Source organism: Ictalurus furcatus, chromosome 1 (genome assembly GCF_023375685.1).
Source record: "Ictalurus furcatus strain D&B chromosome 1, Billie_1.0, whole genome shotgun sequence".
Lineage (NCBI taxonomy): Eukaryota > Metazoa > Chordata > Actinopteri > Siluriformes > Ictaluridae > Ictalurus > Ictalurus furcatus.
The window spans coordinates 22,011,165-22,035,968 of NC_071255.1; the positions used below are offsets into that span (position 1 = coordinate 22,011,165).

Below are 24,804 nucleotides of genomic sequence, written 5' to 3' on the forward strand. Positions count from 1 at the left end.
AGCAGAGCTGAATACACTCTTACCAGCACAACACACTACCATGTTAGTGCTATTATCAGGGCAGCAGTGGTCCTTTTACATTGGAGAGAGTATAGGAGGATGAGATTTAGTTACAACTGGCTACAGTCTACTTACAAAGTGTACCTATATATTAGACATTACTTTACATTACATGTACATTACATTACATTACATACAGGAAACTCAGAGTGTGTAGAATACAGTGGGGAAAATATGTATTGGACGCGTCAACATTTTTTTCAGTAAATAGATTTCCAATGAGGTTATTCATATGAAATTTTCAACAGACATCAGTATTAACTCAAGAAATCCGGAAATATAAAGAATTCACAACATTAAAGTAAATAAATAAAGGTATGTGTAGTAAAGTGGAATGACACAGGAAAGAAGTATTGAACACGCTAAGAAAAAGCAGTTCTCCAAGGCAAGGTAAGGCAAGGAACCAACTGAAATCCATAAGTAGTTAGAAAGTAATTATACTTTCTATTTTTGTGCAAATTAATATCAGCTGGGTCAGTAAATTGATGGTCTATAAAAAGGCTTTACCAAGGTGTCACACAAGAAACATCTCATGATGGGTAAAACCAAAGAGCTCTCCCAAGTTCTTCGCAACCTTATTGTTGCCAAACATACTGATGGAATCAGATACAGATGTATTTCAAAGCTTCTGAATCTTCCAGTAAGCACCATTAGGGACATTATCCGCAAGTGAAAGCAACATCACTCCGTCATCAACTGGCCATGCACAGAAGCTCCTCGCAAGATTTCTGACCAGGGAGTCAGAAGAATAGTCAGAAGAGTAGCCCAAGAGCCAAGGACCACTCGGAAAGAGCTCCAGAAACACTTGGAGGCAGCAGGTGCCATCGTCACAGAGAAAACTATAGCCAATGCACTCCAGTGCTCATGCTCACCCCGCAAGACTCCATTACTAAAGAAAAGGCATGTCAAAGATTGCTACAACTCATTTAGACAAGCCTATGAAATACTGGGAGAGTGTAGTCTGGTCAGATGAGAGCAAAATTAAACTTTTTGGCTGTCATACTATGCACCATGTTTGGAGAAGAAATGGCACTGCACATCACCCTAAAAACACTATACCAGAGTGAAGTTTGGAGGTGGAAGCTGTAAGGCTGTTTTTCATCGCATGGTAGTGGCAGACTTCATATAATTGTAGGAACGATGAGTGGATCCCTTTACTGGGAGATTCTTGAGAAGAATCTGCTGCCATCCACCAGGATGATGAAGATGAGAGGTGGGTGGACCTTCCAGCAGGACAGCAATCCAATGCATACAGCAAAGGAAACTCTCAATTGGTTTCAGAGAAAAAAAAAATCAAAGTGTTAGAATGGCCCAGTCAACCACCTGACTTAAATCCAATTGAACAAGATTTAAAGACAATATCTTTAGAAGAATGGGCCAAAATCACACCTGAATACTGCGGCCGATTAATTTCTTCATACAGGAAGCGTCTTGAAGCTGTCATTTCAAACAAAGGCTTCTCCACTAAGTATTAAATAAATTTCAGTTAGCGTGTTCAATACTTTTTTCCTGTGTCATTCTGCTTTATTACACATGACTTAATTTATGGACTTTAATGTTATGAATTCTTTATATTTCCAGATTTCTTGAGTTAATACTGATGTCTGGTGAAAATTTCATGTGAATAGCCTCATTGGAAATATATTTACTGAAAAAAATCTTGAAGCGTTCAATACATATTTCCCCCACTGTATATGAATGAACCCATTGGCCCAAGGTGCTTACTTAAATGCTTGCCAGACTGTAAATGAAGTGATATTGTGAAGTGATAGTGACCTCCAAAACACCCACACCATCACACCTCTACCAGTTCTCCTCCATTCAGTGTCCTCCTCATTCTAGTCCTGATGAAAGGTCAGCGAAAAGGAATTGCAGTCAGTCTGACAGAAGTAGCAAAATTAACAATAAAGCAGGCAAAAACAGTAGAGGACATAATGACGAAGTTATTCTAGATGATTTCTGAGCCATGCAGCTAATAGACTTGTTGACTGTCATGGCTGTTCTAGCCTCTATTTTTAAGTCTAAACCAGACTAAACCTAATGCAAACCAAGTTGCCTGGCAACACTCTCTGGAAGACACATAGCTGGAGCCCTTGATCTGTCCAGTGTCTCCCCGGGAGGTCTGAGCTGACATTAAACATGTGCTTAATTATTATCTTCTGCCAAGGAGATGGAACCATTCCTTCAGTGCAAACGTTTGGCTATGGCCATCTAACTCATGCTGGCTCATAGCAACAGGCATGGATTTAACATTAACAGAGGCAGATGTACATTTCCTGTATGAGTAATTGTCAAATTCTGGACTTTTTCTAGATTGACTGGAATGGTGGAAGGTATATTAGCACAAAGGAGACACTAGTACATATTTCTAATATTCTGTTGCGCAACAACGACAAAGGATGTATTTGCGTTTAAATTTCACTTGTTGCAAAACTGCTGCTCATACAGCTGTGGAGTTGCAGTGAGTGGGTGTTCAGACAGTTTTAAGGCTGGTTTATCCTTCCATCATAAATTTGACTGAACAGAGCACGGCCTCTGCGATCAAAAGGGTAGTTATAAAAATTTTCATGTGCATGTCACAATAATTGATTTTTACTGTGCAGCACTTATGCAAATGTAGCTCTGACAAACAGAAATTAGGCTTCACATAGAGCTACTATAATACCACATGCAAAATGAAGACAATGGGCTGGTGAGGATATAGTATATTTGAAGTTGTATGGTCTATTCAATATGATATTAAGAACATGAAGTATTTTTTTGGAATAGCATCTCTTTATCGCTCATTATAAAGGTACATTTGTCCTCTGGTGTGTCTAATTGAAGTTTAAGTTTATGACGGTTTATGACTGCACTCACCAACACACACCTGCTTTCTGTTTAGGATGGGGAAGCTGATACTGAATTACACACATTTATTCACATTACATGTAATCGCACATAGCTATCTATTTGGCATAATTAAAAAAAAAAAAAACAATACAAGTGAAATGAAATAAAGCACACAGTGAGAGCTGGAAGGAGCAGTTGAAATCATGGTGGTGTGTGGCTCACTGTTCAGTGTCAGTGCACAGGAACCCTTCACTGTAGCAGCGTGTCATTGGAAGAGCTTGGTTATGGCACGGTGGACCTCAAGCAGCAGTGAGCAGATCACAGACAGACCTTCCTTTCTGCCTATATCTTTTTGTATTTCTCACATTCCTTTGAACATTTTAGTAATCAAATATTCAGTACTGTTGCATCATCTGTTTATAAATCCTGTCTTTTTAACAATTTAGATTACAGAACAAACACATAAAACATGTCTGACAATCACATAAAGGTTTTGTTGCACTTTAAATTTTTGACAGCTACATTTGTCAAGGGTTTTAAATTCAATATAAATCCTGAATTTCTGAATGCTCAAAGCAATATGCACAGTTGTGCTTTCCCTGGATTAACACACCTGATTCAACATTAAACTCATTAGCCAACTTTTCAAGAGTTGTAGTGAGGGCCAGATGCATTAAGGTGTTTTGACTAGTCATTGATTGCAATTTATCTCCATTCTTTGCAAAAAAAAAAAAAAAGGTGTGGTTTATGCAAAACTAAAAGTGTACCATGCATGTGGCAGTGCTGAGGAGATTTAGAACCTGAGCGACACCCCTCATTTTCATTCATTCATTCATCTTCAGTAGCCACTTTATACTGGTCAAGTTTGCAGTGGATCTGGTGTGTATTCTGGGAACACTGAGTGTAAGGCTGGAATACACCCTTGATGGGACGCCAGACTATCACAGGACACACATTAATACACTCATTCACAACTAAGGGCATTTTAGAGTCACCGGTCTACCTACTGGACCCAGAAGAAACCCACATGGACATGGGGAGAGCATGTAAAACTCCACACGGACAGTTACCCGAGCTCAGGATCAAACTAGAGACCCAGAGCTTTAAGTATTCTCACTGCAATCATGCCATCTTAGCAAGTGAAAATATCTTGCATATAGCAGCATAGCTAAAAATGCTTGATTTCTGCTGCTGCTTTTTTCAAAATGTTGCTTTTTTGCAGACTACTACTTGAATTGGCGAAATTACAATTGCACAACATTGTTTTGCACGGTCTTTCGCAATGATGTTTGTTGGTAAATGTGACCTTTTAGCTATAAGCTTGTTCGACACACGTGAATGAAAGAGGGGCTTTGGCTGAATGTGCATAACATGTCTTGGCCCAAATCTGTGAAAAATCTGTGGTAATTAAAAAAAATTTTTAATGCTCTTCTGAATATTGCAGAGTTTGCTTGATTTTGCGTTCATTTCTGCGATCGCATAATAATTATAAGCATTTATTTATTCTAATTTTAAGAATTTCTTTCTAGAAAGAAGCAGCGTTATCTGAAAATGTAAAGCTTGAAATCAGTAAAAGCATGTAAAAACAAGCTGAATAATCTTATAATTGACTATATAATCATAAAAATAATTATAATCATTATATAATAATCTCATAACAAGAAATATTAGATAACCACCTATATTCAAAATATTTTCACTTGCTAAGATATCACTTTTTTTTCCAGGTGTAAGAAGTAGTAAAACCTTAATAATTAAGTATGAGATAGAATAAGTATGATGCTAAATTTCAAATTCACTACCTAAAGCTATGAAGTCAGTATTAGGAATGATAAGGCATCATGCAGTCAGCAGGATATATTATGAACCTGTGAGTTATCCAGTAATCTTTGGGTTTATTTTAAGCTAGCAATCATTTACTTTACATTCAGCTGAGTGCGACATTAATTTGGACAGGTTATCTAAGTAATGCATGTATCTAGGTGTATCATATACCCTGCTGGCCTGCAAATATACTGAGCAGAATCATTTTCATCCAGCTGTGATAAATGCATGTAATTTCTTTTTTTTTTCAGGCCCCTCATGTCAAGAAATTTGATCTAGATCTGTGTCCATGAATATTGAATATTTGCCTATTCCAATGTCAGCGGTTAGTCCTATGAAATGTATTTGCTCAGCAAGTCTATTTTTCTTTTATAATATACTGGAAAAGTGGAATGTAATTGAAAACAGAAATATTAAACTACAGCACCAGTCTTTAGCTACAGTATCTCACAAAAGTGAGTACACCCCTCACATTTTTGTAAATATTTGATTATAACTTTTAATGTGACAACACTGAAGAAATGACACTTTGCTACAATGTAAAGTAGTGAGTGTACAGCTTGTGTAACAGTGTAAATTTGCTGTCCCCTCAAAATAACTCAACACACAGCCATTAATGTCTAAACCGCTGGCAACAAAAGTGAGTACACCCCTAAGTGAAAATGTCCAAATTGGGCCCAAAGTGTCAATATTTTGTGTGGCCACCATTATTTTCCAGCACTGCCTTAACCCTCTTGGGCATGGAGTTCACCAGAGCTTCACAGGTTGCCACTGGAGTCCTCTTCCACTCCTCCATGATGACATCACGGAGCTGGTGGATGTTAGAGACCTTGTGCTCCTCCACCTTCCGTTTGAGGATGCCCCACAGATGCTCAATAGGGTTTAGGTCTGGAGACATGCTTGGCCAGTCCATCACCTTCACCCTCAGCTTCTTTAGCAAGGCAGTGGTCGTCATGGAGGTGTGTTTGGGGTCGTTATCATGCTGGAATACTGCATACTGATCATGCTCTGCTTCAGTATGTCACAGTACATGTTGGCATTCATGGTTCCCTCAATGAACTGTAACTCCCCAGTGCTGGCAGCACTCATGCAGCCCCAGACCATGACACTCCCACCACCATGCTTGACTGTAGGCAATACACACTTGTCTTTGTACTCCTCACCTGGTTACCGCCAGACACGCTTGACACCATCTGAACCAAATAAGTTTATCTTGGTCTCATCAGACCACAGGACATGGTTCCAGTAATCCATGTCCTTAGTCTGCTTGTCTTCAGCAAACTGTTTGCGGGCTTTCTTGTGCATCATCTTTAGAAGAGGCTTCGTTCTGGGACGACAGCCATGCAGACCAATTTGATGCAGTGTGCGGCGTATGGTCTGAGCACTGACAGGCTGAGCCCCCACCCCTTCAACCTCTGCAGCAATGCTGGCAGCACTCATATGTCTATTTCCCAAAGACAACCTCTGGATATGATGCTAAGCATGTGCACTCAACTTCTTTGGTCGACCATGGCGAGGCCTGTTCTTGATTGGAACCTGTCCTGTTAAACTGCTGTATGGTCTTGGCCACCATGCTGCAGCCCAGTGTCAGGGTCTTGGCAATCTTCTTATAGCCTAGGCCATCTTTATGTAGAGCAACAATTCTTTTTTTCAGATCCTCAGAGAGTTCTTTGCCATGGGGTGCCATGTTGAACTTCCAGTGACCAGTATGAGGGAGTGTGAGAGCGATGACACCAAATTTAACACACCTGCTCCCCATTCACACCCGAGACCTTGTAACACTAACAAGTCACATGACACCGGGGAGGGAAAATGGCTAATTGGGCCCAATTTGGACATTTTCGCTTAGGGGTGTACTCAATTTTGTTGCCAACAGTTTAGACATTAATGGCTGTGTGTTGAGTTATTTTGAGGGGACAGCAAATTTACACTGTTACACAAGCTGTACACTCACTACTTTACATTGTAGAAAAGTGTCATTTCTTCAGTGTTGTCACATGAAAAGATATAATCAAATATTTACAAAAATGTGAGGGTTGTACCCACTTTTGTGAGATACTGTACATACAGTAATTAGCCTACAACAGTGAGGTAGAGAGACACAGAGCGTACTCTCATGTTGATACTTTTATTAATTAATTATAATCATTTTGTGCAGCATAATTTTAACATCACTCCATACATTTTTCATTTACTCTGCAAAAAAACTGTCCGCTGGCATATTAAATCATTTGTCTCCCCTCCTCCTGCATGTCTTCACTCCTCCCTTGTGCTTACTTTCCTGGAATCATCTTTCTGGCCTCTGGGTCTGGCGTCTGTTGTCATCATTTCTAGATGAATGACAGAGTGCCTACAGGAAAAGGCATATGGCTGTACAGCAGTGACTGATTAGCTGCCTCCTATATTGTCTACCATGGCAAGGTATGTGTAAGTGTGTTAAGACTAAGATGCTTCCTACTTATTATTTTGAAACATCACTCTTGCGTTATCTGTCTTGACAGAGCTTGTTTGTCATGGCAAGACCTGCTGGAAACCACCCCCCTCCCCTGAAGCAGGTCCAATCAGCCCTCAGTAGAGTGGCATGGCCATCAGAGCTCAGTGTGTCTCCACCCAGCAGGGCATCAATCAACAGCAGTTCGACACGTGCCACTGCTGTGGGCATTGAGGTTACCAGCTCAATTCTTATTCACATGTCTCTGATGGAGCTTGAGCTTTCATCAGTCCTCATCACACAACTACATGTGTTTAGCAACTAAAAAAATGCTGTGCAATGTAGAAAACATGACAAATAGGAAGATCAGATAATATAAAGAAAGTTCCAATCCAAACGATGGCATGGCCATCAGTGACTGAGAGTCCAAGAAAGCATAAATGACCGTGTTGTGTGGGTGTATAGGACGTTCCTGTTTCAGTTTTTTGCTTATCACAGCACTTGCCATTGGTAGGTGTATTTGAGCAAGCACATATTAGGTCTCATCCTGAAAGATTTAGTAGCTGTTGTATGATTATGAGAGAAAATATGGGAATAGTGGAGACTCACTGAGCAGGTGGGAATTGATTATAAATAATTTAGGAGGAAAAAGGGTAAATACATAAAAAAAATGTAAAGGGCATTTAACATGTACAATGGTAAGTAAAACCTTTCTTTTTGCAGCCAGTGACCCCTCACACAGTGAACAAAACCCTTTTATCACAGTTCAGATTCAATTTGTTTGAAAAAATAATAGAGGAAATGTGTATCATTAAATATAAAAATGTTTGATATATATATATATATATATATATATATATATATATATATTTTTTTTTTTAAGCTTTCTGGTAGAGGCAGACAGGTTTTCATTTAATATCTGTTGATATTTGATAGTGTCCATGATGCCATGTATCCTAACAAAATGTCCAGGTCCTCTGGCAGAAAAACAGCCCCAAAACATTAAAGAGCCACCACCATATTTAACCGTGGACATGAGGTACTTTTCCATATGGCTACCTCTCTGCGTGCGCCATAACCACCACTTTTATTGTGTTTATTGTTTATTGGTTTCATCTGACCATAGAACCTGATCCCATTTGAAGTTACAGTAGTGTTTCGCAAACTGAAGATGCTTGAGTTTATTTTTGGATGAGAGTAGAGGCTTTTTTCTTGAAACCTTTCCAAACAACTTGTGGTGATGTAGGACTCTTCGGATTGTAGTTTTGGAGACTTTCTGACCCCAAGACGCAACTCACTTCTGCAATTCTCCAGCTGTGATCCTTGGAGATTTTTTGGCCACTCGAACCATCCTCTTCACAGTGCGTTGAGACAATATAGACACACGTCCAATTCCAGGTTCATTCATAACATTTCCATTTGACTGGAACTTCTTAATTATTGCCCTGATAATGGAAATGGGCATTTTCAATGCTTTTGCTATTTTCTTATAGCCACTTCCCATTTTGTGAAGCTCAGCAACCTTTTGCCACACATCACAGCGATATTCCTTGGCCTTACCCATTGTTATAAATGACTAAGGGAATTTGGCCTATGTGTTACCTCATATTTATATAAGTCATGCTTGAACAATTTCCTGTTCCTAGTCACCCAGGTGTACTAAAAAAAGTAAAATATCAATGGGAATATACTTCAAATATATTTTTCTCATATAAACTCAGGGGTGCCAATAATTGTGGCTCACATATATATATATATATATATATATATATATATATATATATATATATATAGTTTAAAAGTTAAACAATAATTTGTTAAACAAAAAATTTCCACAGCCTTCTTTGCTCATATTTACCAAAGTTGCCAATATTAGTTGGGGGCACTGTATGCATATACATTAGATATAGTAGATATATCTATCTACTATCCTTTTAGTATAGGTTGTTATGGATGTTATTTAGTAATCCTAGGTGTAAGCCTAATTGACTAGTCACTGAAATTAAACTGGATAAGTATAATTAAGTGTAAATAGATAGATTACTCTTAAGGGATTTGTTTTGGTGCATTATTAACAGTTTTTTGTGTAGGATTTTTTTACACTGAGAAGATTCACATCAGTGACAGCTTTAAGTTATCTTCTGCCCTCTGACCACAGTCTGTCTTAGGAAGTTGTATTTCTGCAGCTTGTGGAATGAATCAGATGAGTCAATATCATTCTCACCATGTTGCAGCTCTGCAGAACACCAGGGAGTCCTCCACATGCACAGCCTCTATCATTGGCTTATTAAGAGAGGCGCTTGTCTCCTATTGATCCACCAGGCTGCTGCATCACTCTGTGTTATTACCTTCATGCCTCTTGTCCTTCACTGCCTCCCACCCTGCTCACCCAAACATCCAGTGCGCTGGCGCTGATTCAGGAAATTAACTGAACACGCATAGTAAAGTTTGTAGATACAATTTACCATGTCATTTTAAGAACTGTTCACTCAAGAGTATCTCAGAATACAGAAGGAATTTATGAATTTCTTCACTAAAATCAGTACCTGACTATTCTGAGGTGTTTTAAGATGGTGAAGGATGCCCACAGGTACCTGTTTGTCACATCAGCTCCGTCATCATGGAAAATGCTGCTTAATGGGAGATGATATAAATTGATGTAATAGGCCTGCCCTCCTGCTTGTATCTCTCAGGATCACTATGTGTGATTGACAGGTGGGAAAAGTCTGCCAAGTGCTCAGTGGCTCCTCATGGACTTTGATAGAGCTGTCTTGGGTGAGAACAGCTTTCTTTTATTTAACAGGGCCATCTTGGTGAGAGAGATATGGCCTATGGTCCTCTTTAGCACTGTGGATGGACATCTCAAATCATAAAAGCTGTCTGCCACGGTATTTCATGTTCTTTTGGGATATGACTTTTTTGCTGTTTTGGGCCAGTGGCTGATGTTTTTTTGTGTTTTGGGTTCTATGGCTATTGTTTATTTTGTTTTGTTTTGGCCCCGTGACTGATCTTTTTTATTGTTTTGGGTTTATGGCTAATATTTGTTTTTGTTGTTTTGGCCCTATGGATAATGTTCTTGCTGTTGTTTTGACCCTAAAGCTCCTGTTTTTTGTTGTTGTTTTGGCCCTATAGATGATGTTTTTGTTTTGTGGTTGTTGGTTTAGGCCTACAACACATTTGTTTTGCTGTTTTGGCCCTATGGCTGTTTTTGTTTGTTTGTTTTGGGTTTACAGCTCTTTTTTTGGCCCTATGGATGATGTTTTTGGATATTGTTGATGTTTTGGGCCTATGGCTAAAGTTGTTTGTTATTTTGCCCCTATTTGGCTCATTTCCGTCTTTTTTTTTTTATTTAACTGTTTTAGATGAATATCTCACTTATCAGATATGCCCTTTCTCAAATTTGATTAATAGGACATGATGGTGTTGTGTCTTAAAAATGCATCTAGCAAAAGTGTGTTCTGCCTCACTACTCCCTTTTATGCTCTGTAAAGTGTTTGCTTTAATTGTCTTTTAGAACTGACTGCATTTGGGTTTTTTTCCCCTGCCGTTTAATTAATGGGATGTTAGGGTGTTAGAGCAACGTGTGGAAGTTGAACATCTCCTTGGTGTGACTTACAATGACACTCACAGCTGGGTGAAAGTGGATTAGGGCCCGTTTACACGACAACGTTTTCAACTAAAAAATGTAAACCTTTTATGCATTTTGGCTCTTTGATTACATGACAACAGTGTTTTGGGGTGGGTTTCAAAGTGCACGTTTTTGAAAACAATGCCATTATCGCCTCCATGTAAACATACAAAAACTAGACTGTCATGACGATGACGTCATGCGCACATGTATTACGTGTTCAGTCTGTAGGCATGCGTGCGAGTAGTTCAAAACAACGCGTGAGACATTTAAAACTACAGGACTCTGTGCTGCTCAGGATTTTGAGTTTATTAATGCTTCTCCAGCAAACTTGTAGTTTGCCCTCAAATGTCATGGTAGGTGGTATCATGGAGTGCTTCGTTTAAAAGGAAAAGTAAACCTTTGAATGAGTGTGTGGTGTAGTAGGAGTGGAAGAATGAGTACCCTGATGCTGAGCTGTGTTTGCTGGCCTAATAATTCTCAAAGTACACAACTTGCAACCGAAGTATCAGTTCTTGTGACATCCCTAGCTACAGCATACAAAGACATTCTAGACAATTGTGTGCTTACAACTTTAGTAGTAAGGTGTCCACAAACCTTTGGCCTTATAGAATATGTTATATGCTTACTGCATTAACATTTGTTTTGTTTGGCCAGGTGTTTTTCATGTTTATTGATTATTTTTCAAATTCACCACCCTTAGAATTATGGATTTTGCCTGCCCAAATTTGTTGTGATGTGATAATAAAAGTATAAATCAAATTCTAAAACCATACATACCGTAATGTGAACAAGTATTTACCCTCATCCTGATTTCTTCTGTTTTTGTGTGTCTGTGTGTGTGTGTGTATATATATATATATATATATATATATATATATATATATATATATATAACAAATAAAACAAAATCTGACATAAAACAAAGACAATCTCAATAAACACAGTTTTTAAATGATAATGTTATTTATTGAAGCAAAATAAGTATCCAATACCAACTGGGCCTGTGTAAAAATGTATTTGCCCTCGTAGTTACTAATTCCCCAAATTTATGAAACTACATTCATAATGTGGTTCAGCTGGAGTAGACGCAACCAGGCCTGAATACTGCAAACCCTGTTCAATCAAATCAACACTTAAATAGAACTTTTTCAACAGCATGAAGTTGGTTAAAAGGTCTTACCCAGTAACACACTATGCCAAAATTGAATGGAATTCCAGAAATGATGAGGAATAAGTTACATAGTATGGGAAGGGTTATAAAGCTATTACAGATGCTCTGAGACTCCAAAGAAACACAATGAGAGCCATTATCTCCAGATAGAAAAGCTTGGCACAGAAGAACATTAAGCCTTGTCTGAATTTTGCCAAAACACAACTTGTTGATCCTCAAACCTTTTGGGAGAATGCTCTATGGACTGATGAGTCGAAAAATGGACGATAGGGGACCCGTTACTTCTAGCATAAACCAAACACAGAATTCCACAAAAAGAACATCATACCAATGGTCAAGCATGGTGGTGGCAGTGTGATGCTTCGCTGCTTCAGGGCCCGGGTAACCTGAAATATTTGAGGGAAACATGAATTCTGCTCTCTACCAGAAAATTATAAAGGAGAATGTCTGGTCTTTAGTCCGTAAATTGAAACTCAAGAGCATCTGGATTATGCAGCAAGACAATGATTCGAAGCATAGGCGTAAGTTTTAGTCCTAGAAGTAAGTGGAAGACTGATCTCCAGTTATCAGAAGCGTTTAGTTGATAGTTGCAGTTATTACTGCTAAAGGTGGCACAAGCAGATTTTAAGTTTAAGGGGGCAATTACCATTTCACATGGGTGATTGGTGTTGGATAACTTTTTTTGCTTCAAAAAAAAAATTAAAATAAATAAAAACTGTGTGTTTATTCAGGTTGCCTTTTTTATGTTGTATTTTGTTTGAGGATCTAAAACATATGGGTTACGCATGTAACCCTGTTCCATGAGAAGGGAACGAGACGTTGAGTTTAGCATAACACTATGGGAAGCGCCTCTCGTGTGTGACCGGTATTTGAAGCTTGTGTAAAATCATGCCTATTTATAGGCCTGCCATGATCAGGTGACGTGGCAATTGAGCGTGTCGCGTGATATAAATATGGTACCTGTGAACCGCGCCATCAGCCTCTATTATCTGAAGCGATGACGCAATTCACAGGCCTGCCCTGATTTGACAAAGCTACGCAATGTCTCGTTCCCTTCTCAGGGAACAGGGTTACATGCGTAACCCAGACGTTCCCTTTCAAAGGGAACTTCGACGTTGCGTTTAGCATAACACTATGGGAATGAGAATACCCACTCCGTCATACCGAGGGTACGGCCTGTTCAAAAAGACCCAAGCCCGAGGGTCACTGCAAGACACTCAAGCCTGGGGTGGAATGAACATCCAGGCGGTAATAATGAATGAATATGTGTGGCGTAGACCACCCTGCAGCAGCACACACATCCTGTAAGGATACCCCTTTGGACAAAGCCTTCACGGAGGCGACCGCCCTAGTGGAATGAGCCCTTATGCCCAGAGGCGTAGCGAGACTGCGCGCCTCATAAGCAATCGAGATTGCTTCCACTATCCAATTAGAGATGCGGTGCTTTGACACAGCATCACCCCTACTGTCGCCGCCAAAGCAGACCAGCGGCTGCTCCAACTTACGACACTGGCCGGAGCTGTGGACGTAAGTACAGAGAGTCCTTACTGGACACAGCAGGTGCATTCTCTCTTGTTCCAGTGTGGGGAATGGAGGAGGGCAGAAAACCTGCAACACCACAGGGTGGGCAGCTGATGTAGGCACCTTAGGAATATAATCCGGCATAGGATACAGGGAGGCCTTGGCTAATCCAGGGGCAAAGTCAAGGCAGGAAGGGGCAACAGAGAGAGCTTGTAGGTCTCCTACTCGCTTGAGAGATGTCAGGGCCAGCAGAAGAGCTACCTTTAGAGTCAGAAACTTCTCAGAGGCTGACCCTAAGGGCTCAAATGGGGTCCCTGACAGACCTTCCAGGACCACAGAAAGGTCCCAGGAAGGTATGCGCGGTCTGCAGATGGGCCTCAGCCATCTGACACCACACATGAACCTCGAAGTTAGAGGATGTTGCCCCACAGAGGCTCCATCAACAGGGGCATGGCTGACTGAAATGGCAGCCACATAAACCCTGATTGTAGAAGGAGCCCACCCCGCTGAGAAATGTTCTTGTAAGAACTCCAGCACTGTAGCTATTGCGCAGTTCACTGGGTCTACAGTGGAGCCCTGCGGATGGGAATCTCCCAAGGAGTGCCATCTCACAGGGATATTATCTCTCAGATCCAAATTCGAGCTGGGCAATAAGGTGCTACTAGCAGCAGACATAGACTGTCTTGGCGAACTCTCGCTAGAACTTGTGGGAGCAGAGCAATGGGGAGAACAGCGTACAGATGTGACCTCGGCCACATATGCACCATGGCGTCCAGCCCTAATTGTGCGGGAGGAGTGAGGGCGAACCACAGCGGGCCGTGTCGTGTGTTGTCTCCTCGGAGGCAAACACATGCAATCCCGCTTGGCCAAACCTCGCCATATGGACTCTACCACTTGTGGATGGAGCCACCCTGCTCCAGATGAGGGCCACACCAGAGACCATGAGCTGGACAGCTGTCTAAGACTGCGCTCCAACCCGTGAGGGAGGTGTCTGTCATTACCGTCTTGCACTAAGGAAACACCCCTAGAGTGTGACCCAAGGCTAGAACCTGGGACACTCAAATTCTCAGATCACGAAGGCATCGCCGCGTGACACTGATTACTCTCAGAGGTTTTGTCCTTGGACGAAACCCCCAACTTCTCAGCCACCACTGAACGGTCTCCTGTGCAATAGGCCCATAAGCGCCAATAGTCACCCAAGATCCAGCTTTATCTTGTTCAGTGTTGATAGGATTGATCCTACGCTTGTTGGGGATAGAAACGCCCTCATCGTAGTAGAATCCTTATAACCCCTAGAAAAGTTGTCCTCTGCACTGGGGAAAGCATACTTTTCTGAAATTCAACCTGAGCCCCCAGCTCTTCATGTGGGTGAGAACAGCATCTCGATGTTGAACCGCCAGTTCCCTGGATCGCGCTAGAATTAACCAGTTGTCCAGGTAGTTTAGTACACGGATGCCCTGGAGTCACAATTGAGCCAGAGTGACATCCATGCACTTTGTGAAGGTGCGAGGGGATAAAGCTAGCGATATTTCTATGTGGAAATATGCACCTTTTAGATCTATCGTCACAAACCAGTCCTCAAACTGAATCTGTGGAACGATAAGTTTGGGTGTCAGCATCTTGAACCTGTATGTCCGAAGAGTACAGTTCAGATGACGCAGATCTAAAATTGGCCGCATACTCCTATTTTTTGCGGACCAGGAAATAACGGCTGTAAAAACCTCCCTCCCTCAGGGAACGGGGTACATGTTCTATGGCCCCTTTGTCCAAGAGGGATCTTACTTCCTGCGCTAACGTCGGGCTCTGGTCTGTGCTGACTACTGTGGTGAGCACACCTCTGAACCGGGGGGGTCGCGCTATAAACTGGACCCGGTAACCCTTTTCTACGGTAGACAGAACCCATGGAGACACATTTGGCAGTAGTTTCCACGCTGCCAGATGGTCTTTTAGTGATGTTAACTATTCCACATTCTATTGGAGGGAAAGCATCAGATTTTCGTTGCCCTGTGACAGCTTGCTGACCAGAGAACACTGAAAACTTGGGGACTGCCTTGGCTAGGGGAGGCCCTATAGTAGCACTGGGGGCTACCTGTCCTAACAACCTCATGTCCCCTGATACGTCCCTCCATGGCCCCTCAGGACCGCTCTTCTTTGCCTGCTTGGTCTTTATGACCATTCTCAGATCAGGCCTAGTAGCAGACCGTGACCATTGCAGCCCGGTTCCCCTGGCTGTCTGCAGGGGTTGGCCGGCTGCCATACTCGCTTTCTTGGTCTCCCTCACACTAGTACTGGCCCGGGCTCCACTCGTGGATGCCCGGGTGAGCTCAAGACAACAGGGAAGGAACTGGCTTAATGCCGCCATATGTCGAGCTCACTCAGCAGGTCTGCTTGGTAGGTCTGCAACACTGTCATTGTCTTCAGTGACCCACAAGCAAGACTACTACTGCATAGGCCTTGCCCACCAATGCCACGGTGGCCTTACACGGTGGTTTAGATGGCAAAGCCGGCCCCCCTAATTACCTGGCGTCGATGGAGAGAGGTAGCTCTCAAGCGCCTCCTCCATCTTCAGCATAGCTAAATAGCCATGCCGTTCATTCCCCACAATGGCCGAATTATCCAACATCATGGGATTATAAATACGGCTTATGCATGGTTTTCCCCCAGAAGCCTGATATTTTGTCATGCACTTCTGGAAGAAAGGGGAGTTTCTGCAGTGTGAGGGATTTACTTTCACTTGGGAGAAAAAGGCTCATCTAGCCTTAGTAATCACTTCACACAGCTCTTTATATGCTGCTCTCAGTTTTTAGCACATCCTTCTGGCTCCTCGGAGTCAGAGAGGAATTATTACTATTACTTTTGTGTGTGTGTTTTTTTCCACTGTTTTTTTTTTTTTTTGGTTTTCCATAGCGGAAGGAGGAGTCACGACGCGAACTCCAGAATCCCGCGGACAGCCGAACCCGGAAGACAGAGCAAGAGATAGAGCAGCGCTCGTCTCCGGCTCCTCTTCCGGATCCATAAGAGATCCCCCAATCCTGAGATGGCTAGCTGCTTTGGCAGCAGCCGGCCCAAATCCGCAGGCTCTGAAACCCAACTCGCTTCGGCTTCCGAGAAGAGCGCGAGTCGTGAGCCGAGCTGCTTAATGTAGGCATTACCATGCGCAGCCTCTCGAGGCTGCCATCGCATGCTACACTCTAAACACTTGACCCAAAAAGTGTGTACTAGTCCCCGTGATGAAACTAGAGCAAGCCGTAGCACACTTCCTGAATTCTCTCATTCATATTTTTCTCTCTCGCTCATTCCTTTTTTTTCTCTTTTTTTAAAGGGATAGAAAAGTTCTGAGATTTGAGAAAAGATAGCGAGGAAATGAAGCGTCTTTTTGTTTCTTTACACAAACAACTGACATGCAGTCTTTCGCTGAAGATAATAAAGGCTGATGGCACGGTTCACAGGTGCCATATTTATATCATGTGACACGCTTAATTGCCACGTCACCTGATCATGGCAGGCCTATAAATAGGCATGATTTTACACAAGCTTCACATACCGGTCATGTGCGAGAGGCGCTTCCCATAGTGTTATGCTAAACACAACGTCGAAGTTCCCTTTGAAAGGAAACTATTTAATGTGAGATATACACAAAAACAGAAGAAATCAAAAATACTTTTTTTTACAGCACTGTACATAACTTACAAACTACCAAGAGTTCTCAACTATCAGCAGTTTGTTTCAACATGCTGTACAGTGCTATCCGGATGCTCATCTCTCTTCCCATCGACTCGGTTTCTTTAGGCCTTTGTTCCTCCTCACAGCCCATACTGGTGGTAGACGTCCCTATAAATAGAGACGGGCTCATTTTTCTTCCTCTCAATCTGCAGTGTTTCAGTTTTGTATTTCATTCCCCTGGCCACCGTCTTGCATGCAGCTTAAAAAAGAGGATTAATACTGTGTAATTTTAATCAGGAAGCACAAGTGCTGCTAACGAATGCAGCTTGAGAGTAGAGCAGCAATTTTGGCTTGTTTTCCTTTTCTTAGATTTAGAGCGTCGGACTGAAATGCATCTCGTTCTATTCATGCATGAAGACGTGTTATACCCCGCCACCCCTTTCACCCCCCAAAGTCATCTGCAAATCATTTATAAATAAATGAAAAGACGTGATTAATTACTTGGCTTTTCTGCTCACAAATATTTTGGCTTTCCCAACAGCGTTTCGCTTTTTGAATATTTGTCTATGATTGCAAGTGCTCTTGAAGATTTATGCTTATAGCTAGCAGCCTTGTTTATGCTACATTGATTAATACTACTGCTGCATTTGACTTAAAAGAAGTAACCTCAGCTTTATTTCTCTTTTTTTATCAACATACACATTCTTTTAGATTCTTTGCGAGGGGATTTCATATTAAGCTTCAGACATTAGACTTGCAAAGAAGCAGAACAGAACTTTGATCAGGTATCAGATATATTTTACAAATGCCAGAAAGTCTTCTTTTCCTTCCTTACAAAACTTTCTTTCATAGGCTAAGGGAGCCACTTATATGGCGCAGTGACAGAGGATAGTCGTTGTTTGTGAGGCTTTCACCAGGACTTGAGTTAAACCATGATGTCCCAAGTTGGCTAAGAGAGTGCTGATATAAACAGGTCTAGACAAACACCTGGAAATATATCATATTACAGCCGTCATCCCTTTCTGTTAGGCTTTCTGTTAGGCAAACATAAACCTGCCAAGTCACTGTTTTTTCCATGGGCTATAACTATGTATTCATAACCTTTGCTTCTTTATAGTATAAACATGGTTGGAGACAGTTAGTAGAAGGGAAGTAATCAGATATTCCCAGGTTATTTGGACTGTAAATCAGATATTATAATCACTTCTGAAACTGTTAGGTAAAAGAGAAATTTAGAGCAATATCTATATCCAAGACATTAGGCCTATTCAGATTGTTTTTCATAGAGTGTCTCTGGGAATTTAGTCCCATGCATGTTTGTCATGTCAGTCATTTTTATGGACTGTGGGTGCATGTGATGTATTTTACTTTTCTGTAAAATATTCCATATAATACAGTCCCCTCTGAAACTATTGGAATGGCAAGGTCAATTCATTTCTTTGTTCTATACACCAAAGACATTTGGGCTTGAGATCAAAAGATGGATATGAGAGGAGAGTTTAGGATTTTAGCATTTATTTCCTGGTATTTACATCTAGGTGTGTTAAACAACATAAAACATTTTCCCAATTTTAGGGGATCAAATGTTTAAGAACAGATAAGTGTAAGAACAGATAAGTCTTGAAGTAAATTTAAGTAAATAAGACTTAATATTTGGTTGCACATCCCTTGCTTGCAATAACTTCATTAAGCCTGTGACTCACTGACATCCCCAAACTGTTAAATTCTTCTTTTGTGATGCTTTTCAAGGCATTTATAGCAGCCTTTCTCCCTTCAGTCTCCTCTTCAGGAAGTGAAATGTTGCTCAATTGGGTTAAGGTCTGGTGATTGACTTTGTCAAAGTTAAACTTTCCACTTTCCCCCAGATCAAGTCCTTTGTTGAGTTGGCAGTGTGTTTTGGATCATTGTCTTGCTGTATGATAAAGTTATTCCCAATTAATTTGGACCCATTTCTCTGTGGATTGGCAGACAAAATGTTCCTGTAAACTTCTGAATGAATTCTGCTGCTACAATCATGAGTTACATCATCGATAAAGATTAGTGAGCTTTTTCCAGAAGCAGCCATGCAAGCCCAAGCCATTACACTAGCTCCACCAGGTTTCACAGATGAGCTTGTTTGTTTTGGATCATAAGCAGATATTCTTTCTCCACACTTTGTCCTTTCCATTACTTTGGTAGAGGTTAAACTTGGTTCCAAGACTTTTGCGGCTTGTCTGTATTTCTTTGAGAACTCTAATCTGGCTTTCTGATTCTTACTGCTGATGAGTGGTTTGCATCTTGTGGTATGGCCTCTTTATATTTTTGCTCTATAATTTTGTGGATTGTGATACCTTCACCCCTGCCCTGTGGAGGATGTTGGTGATGTCACTGACTCTTGTTTTGGGTTTTTTTTTTTTTCCACAGCTCTCACAATGTTTCTGTCATCAGCTGTTGTTATTTTCCTGTGCCCACCCATTTGGTGTCTGTTTCTCAGTATACCAGTGGTTTCTTTCTTTTTCAAGACATTCCAAATTCTTTGTGTAATGCCTCTAATTGATTTTTTTCTTTTCTTCCCAGCTTAAAAATGGCTTGCTTTTCTCCCATAGACAGCTCACTGATCTCCATATTGGCTTATCTGTTTTAACACCAATTCCAATCTTCACAGGTGAAACTAAAGGCTAAAACTAAGAGTAGATGTTCAGCACTATTTGTTGTTTAGATAATCCATCTAACAGTACACACCTGGGTAACAAGAAATGCCTGTCAGTCAATTGTTCCAATATTTTTGCTTGCCTACAAATTGGGAGGTCTGATACAAAGTATGCTATGTACTATGTCATTTAACACATCTATATATAAATACCAGAAATCTGACATTCTAAACTGTCGTCTTATATTCATCATTTGCTCTCAAACCTAAATGTCTTCAGTCTACAGCAAAAAGAAAATGCATTGACCTTGCTGTTCCAATAGTTTTGGAGAGGTCTGTATATTTTCTGTCCGAAATGATGTCTGTAAAGACTCCATTATATACTGTGGGAAAATACAGTAGGTCTTGTGCTTTTTCTCAGTATAAACACACTTCAGGAAGTGTTCTTTTCTGTCACTTCCCAGCAAAACCAAAATAAAACCAAGTACTGGCCGATTTTATGAGCTGACATTTCAGGAGGTTTTAGGTAAGTTTCGAACACAGGTAAAGTCATGTTATGGTCATGTGGCCTACTAATGATCAATGATTATGATGCTACTTGACAAGTGGTTATAATAAAGGTCAAAACAACCAGTTTGTATTAAAATTAGGTGTATACACTATAGTTTGGCTTGTCACTGTCATGTTTGTGATTTATACAGAGATTGCTTATCCATGCGAATCTATCATAATCGTTGAAATTTTATTCTTTATGTATTTATTTATGTACATGCACTTGTTTTTAAATGAATATGATTCCTTGAACCCACATTTTTAGATGTGGATCAGGCATGCCATTGATATACTGTACGCATAACTAATTAATTATATAAAATAAGAGTGTAAGAAATTGACTTTTTCAGGCCTTTTGACACTTGGTCTAAATATGCAGGAATGGTCAATGTATTATGAAAATTGTTTTTCATAATCAGACTGTTGCAAAAATGGGTAGGAGGATAAAACCGATCAAACATAGAACACAGATTCAAACACAGAATGCCAAGTTCACCATTTTAACTTTCTAATGTTTGCACATCGTCTCAGTAATTTAATTAGATGAGACATTTAGAAATAGTATTAACTTTAGCCAGTTAGTGATAACGCAATGGACATCACATAGTAGCTAAAATAACAGTTTCCTTGCTGTGAAATGTTTTTTATTATAGATAACTTTCCATCAGATTTGCTGGTAGGAATAAAAAAAGCCTATATGTGTGAATATAAACACATTCATACTAAAGCCATCTGACATTTGACTGTGGACAAAGAGCAGTGAATGTAGCTTGTTTGGGTTATCAGATTAACCTGCTTCCTGTTTTCATGTGAGATAAGACATGGTGAATATTTGCCCAGGATCACATATTTTTGTTGTTGTTTTCACTTTTTCTCATGTACTGCTCCGTAGAGCTCTGTGCCATCTGTTGTTGTGTAGCTTCTGTAAAAGAGGCTAGTGGCGGGGTGACAGGGACACCTGGGGTTCTTGTAAAGTATCCAGGCCTTTTCCGGGGGGTAGTCACTAGCACAGTGTAGCCACTGTCAGGCCCCTTTCCTGTTCTGGCATGCAGGCCAAAGTCACCCTTTATCTAGAGGTGACCCCCTCTTGCAGAAGTTATGAATCACCCTCTTAATCTGGCCAGACAGAGAGTCCTTCCACAGTCGGAGAGGTGGACTCCTGCGCCGTGTCATCCACTAACAGATGGCATAAATCTTACTCTTAAATGGCGCATTAAGTATTAATCATTCTCAGCCGTGTTGCTGTCACGCTAGCCTGCGAAAAAAGCTGTGGGTGTGCAAAGTGTGATTAATGGACTCAGAGCTCTGCAGAGCCATGCTCTTGGCCCCCTACTCCCACAACAATGGTCCAAAGAGGAAGCTGACCTCTGAGAGGTAGACAGATGGATCATACTGGGTAATTAGCCATGCGAACTTTCTCCTGTTCGTTCTGAGATGGGCTCCTGGAGTTAGATGCAGTCATGTTGCAAACAAGACGGCTCTCCCGAGTATGACTAGAGAGAATAGAGAGGCTCTGAAATTAGAGTTTTTAATGCTTGTGAGTCACTGAAATTCATTGATGATTTGTATAACAAAAGTGCCTTTTATTGTTTCACACATTGATTCTGTTTTATTTTATTATTATTATTTTTTCTTTTTTCACATATTGCTGCTAAGTGATGTACAGTGTGAAAAGAACCCCCCAGTGGTTTCCCTGCTGTTAGGTAATTAATTAATGGTAGGATGTCTCCAGTCATGGCTGGACATGCAGACCATTTTGGCACTACTTATCAGCTTACTGTTAGAGTCTAGCTACGTTGAGTTTTCCACAAAGTAATTTGTGTTGATGAACAAAGAAGTGGCTTTCTTCCCTAAAGCATGTGAAAGGCACAAGGATGAAGTTGAAAATGTTTTTCCTTAGATAAATAAAAACAAGGTTTACACTTGCTCACAACTCTGTGACAGAATTGGCTAATTATTGCATGATGGGTTAGAATGTTTCATTCCTGTATGTACAGTTAACATTATATTAAATAAAGATCAACAAACATTTACAGACATGGACCATGAATAAACAAGCTGTGTTTATAACATCTTTATGGCTGTCTAGTTGGATAATCACTCTATCTTTTAAAGAGTTATGGGGTGGTTGGGATGGCTTTGTTATCAACTGGCAGTGGTCGTTTGGGCTCTGCACTACTGATCAGAAGGTTGTGAGTTTGAATCCTGGTACTGCCAAGCTGTCACTACACGTTACCCTCATTGATTCAAGCAAAACTGGTAGGAACTTACTGAAACCTTGTAGTGTTCAAAACATTTGCTCAAGGAATTGGTGTATGCTGTACGGGACATCTCAGGGAACAGGTGCATTCTTGTTACAGACAGATATGGGTCACTTGCGGTTACAAATGTGAACCGTCATGATCCAATCTGAGCAAAAAATCGGAAATGCGCAAAGAAGCTTGTAATGTGACTGTAGCCTCTGTTACTTTCCAAACCAGTGTGTGTTTGTGTGTGTTTGTGTGTATGGCCTATGCCTATGCTCTGATGTTAATTTGAGATGAGTGGGCAGTGTGGCTCTGCCATCCTCAGCATGTCCCTTAGCCCTGTGCCTCCTTAGACAATGTGATGAAAACCACCAGACATAATTATGTTGTCTGAGTGAATCAGCAGAGAGACGCCTTCATCCCCATCGAAGCGCCACGGCCAGACCACTACACATTTCCTCCCGAGCGCCATTATTGAAATCAAGCCATGCTCTGTCAGATCCACTGTTGGTGGATGTGTTGGTGCTTGTGATCCATTAAAAAAGTTGAAGCCTTTTTTGCGATTCTTTTTGTCTTTTTTTTTTTTTTGCCCAGGAATTGCTTATGACATTTTGCCTACTAAAAATTTATTACAGAAATCTAAGATTGTTCTCAGTTCAGACAGTGTTTCTTTCAGTGTTGCTCAGGGGAAGCCTTGATACATTTTTATTAAGCCTTATGATTTCATGCTAGACTGAATAATCCTTTCTGGGTGCACTCATAGTAGGTTTGAGTTCAAATTACTTTTTTGACATCCATTTTTTTTTAGACAGCCAAGAGTGAATTAATGGATATAGAATGTAAGCATAATAAGCATACTGAGTTAAAATAAGATAATAATAATGTAATATAATGGTTATTACAATTGTTTTGATAATCAAAACTCACTCAAGGAAACCATATAACATTTTAAGCTTAGGTGGTTTGACACTTCTTTACATGGCTTCTTGCTTAAACACATGGAGCTGAATTTATAATAGGCATTAATAGTGAGAATAATAAGCTTTAAATATAAACTTCCTTTTAAGGCAGGGCGCATTCCAGAAAGAAAGTTTGAAAAAGCATAATTCTGAAGGGAATTCAAATTCGACGTTCAAATTCATCTGGAATAAGCTGCAACACCATGTGTGGTTGTGGAGAGCTTTGGTAAGGTAACAAATTTATTGGAATGTTTCATTTGCTTGATAGTTTGTATTTTCTGATCACCATAGATTTCATGCTGAGTAATTATGTTTTAGTTCCAGTTTGTAGGCAACAGGAATAAAGCACAGGTGAAATTATGGAGGGGCAACCTACCACTTAGCTCACACATTCTTTGGAAATATTTCATGTTTCCAATAATGGCCGATTTATTTTCTTAGCAAGGAAGAAATATCTGGGGGGGGGGAACCCCCAACATCAAACAACACTAATGGCTGCCATTTTTTTCTTCATGCCTTAGCATATATTGTCAGTGAAAAACGTAAAATAAATAAATAAATAAATAAATAAATAAGGATTATTTTTTTAGGTTTCATGATCTGTGTTAATGATGCTAGATGCATTTCTGAAACTTACTGGAACAGCTGATAAATACTAATCAAGACAAAGCATCTAAATTCCCAGCCTGCAGCTACATATGTAATAATTAGTATGTGTGTATCCCTGTTTTCACTGATGTATTGAGCATCTCTCAGGGGAGCAATGAGTTATATACAGATCCTCAGCCGAGGTAATGACAGCCTCTTCCTCTTTACTTGTTGCACATGCTGCTAATTGTCTCTCAACATAGGGTGAAATATTTATGAAGGGGTGAAAAGAACAAGCAGTCCTATAATTTAGATACATCCTAACAGTATCCGCAACATTTTCCCTATAAGAAACTCTGATTGTGTTTGATTTAACTGTAGGATGCTGAGGGTCAGATTGGACCCATGTACTGTCATGTGCTGTGCCTGTTTTAATGAAATGGGCAGTTCATGACTAGGTCTGATGCTGATGAAGGGAGTTGCTTTTATGTAGAAATGGCCTAACGCAGGGCATGTGATGGCATTGGGTTTAATGCACAGCGACAGGTTTGAGAGCATGCTGTAATAGCCAGAGAAATTCAGATTCCATCTGAATTCACCTTAGGTATGTGGGATGAGGTTAGAAACCACTGCCATGCTGTAATTGGATAAAATAGATTGTAGGGGGTTCTCAAGTCATGTCTGATTAGGGAGTTTG

General features: G+C 40.5%; 1 protein-coding gene across 7 annotated transcripts in view; it reads left to right on the top strand.

Moving 5' to 3' along the window:
• Positions 1-24,804, top strand: part of ptprub (protein tyrosine phosphatase receptor type Ub) — a 256,550-nt gene that overhangs the window by 25,323 nt on the left and 206,423 nt on the right. The window contains exons 2-3 of one of the 7 annotated variants that reach the window (XM_053632520.1): positions 7,051-7,137; positions 7,218-7,382. The exons of 5 other annotated variants lie outside the window; for them this stretch is intronic. The gene's annotated coding sequence lies outside the window, so the exon portion shown is untranslated. Of the gene's footprint in view, positions 1-7,050; positions 7,383-24,804 lie in introns of all 7 variants that reach the window. One more of the 7 variants, XM_053632529.1, reaches the window with a different exon arrangement.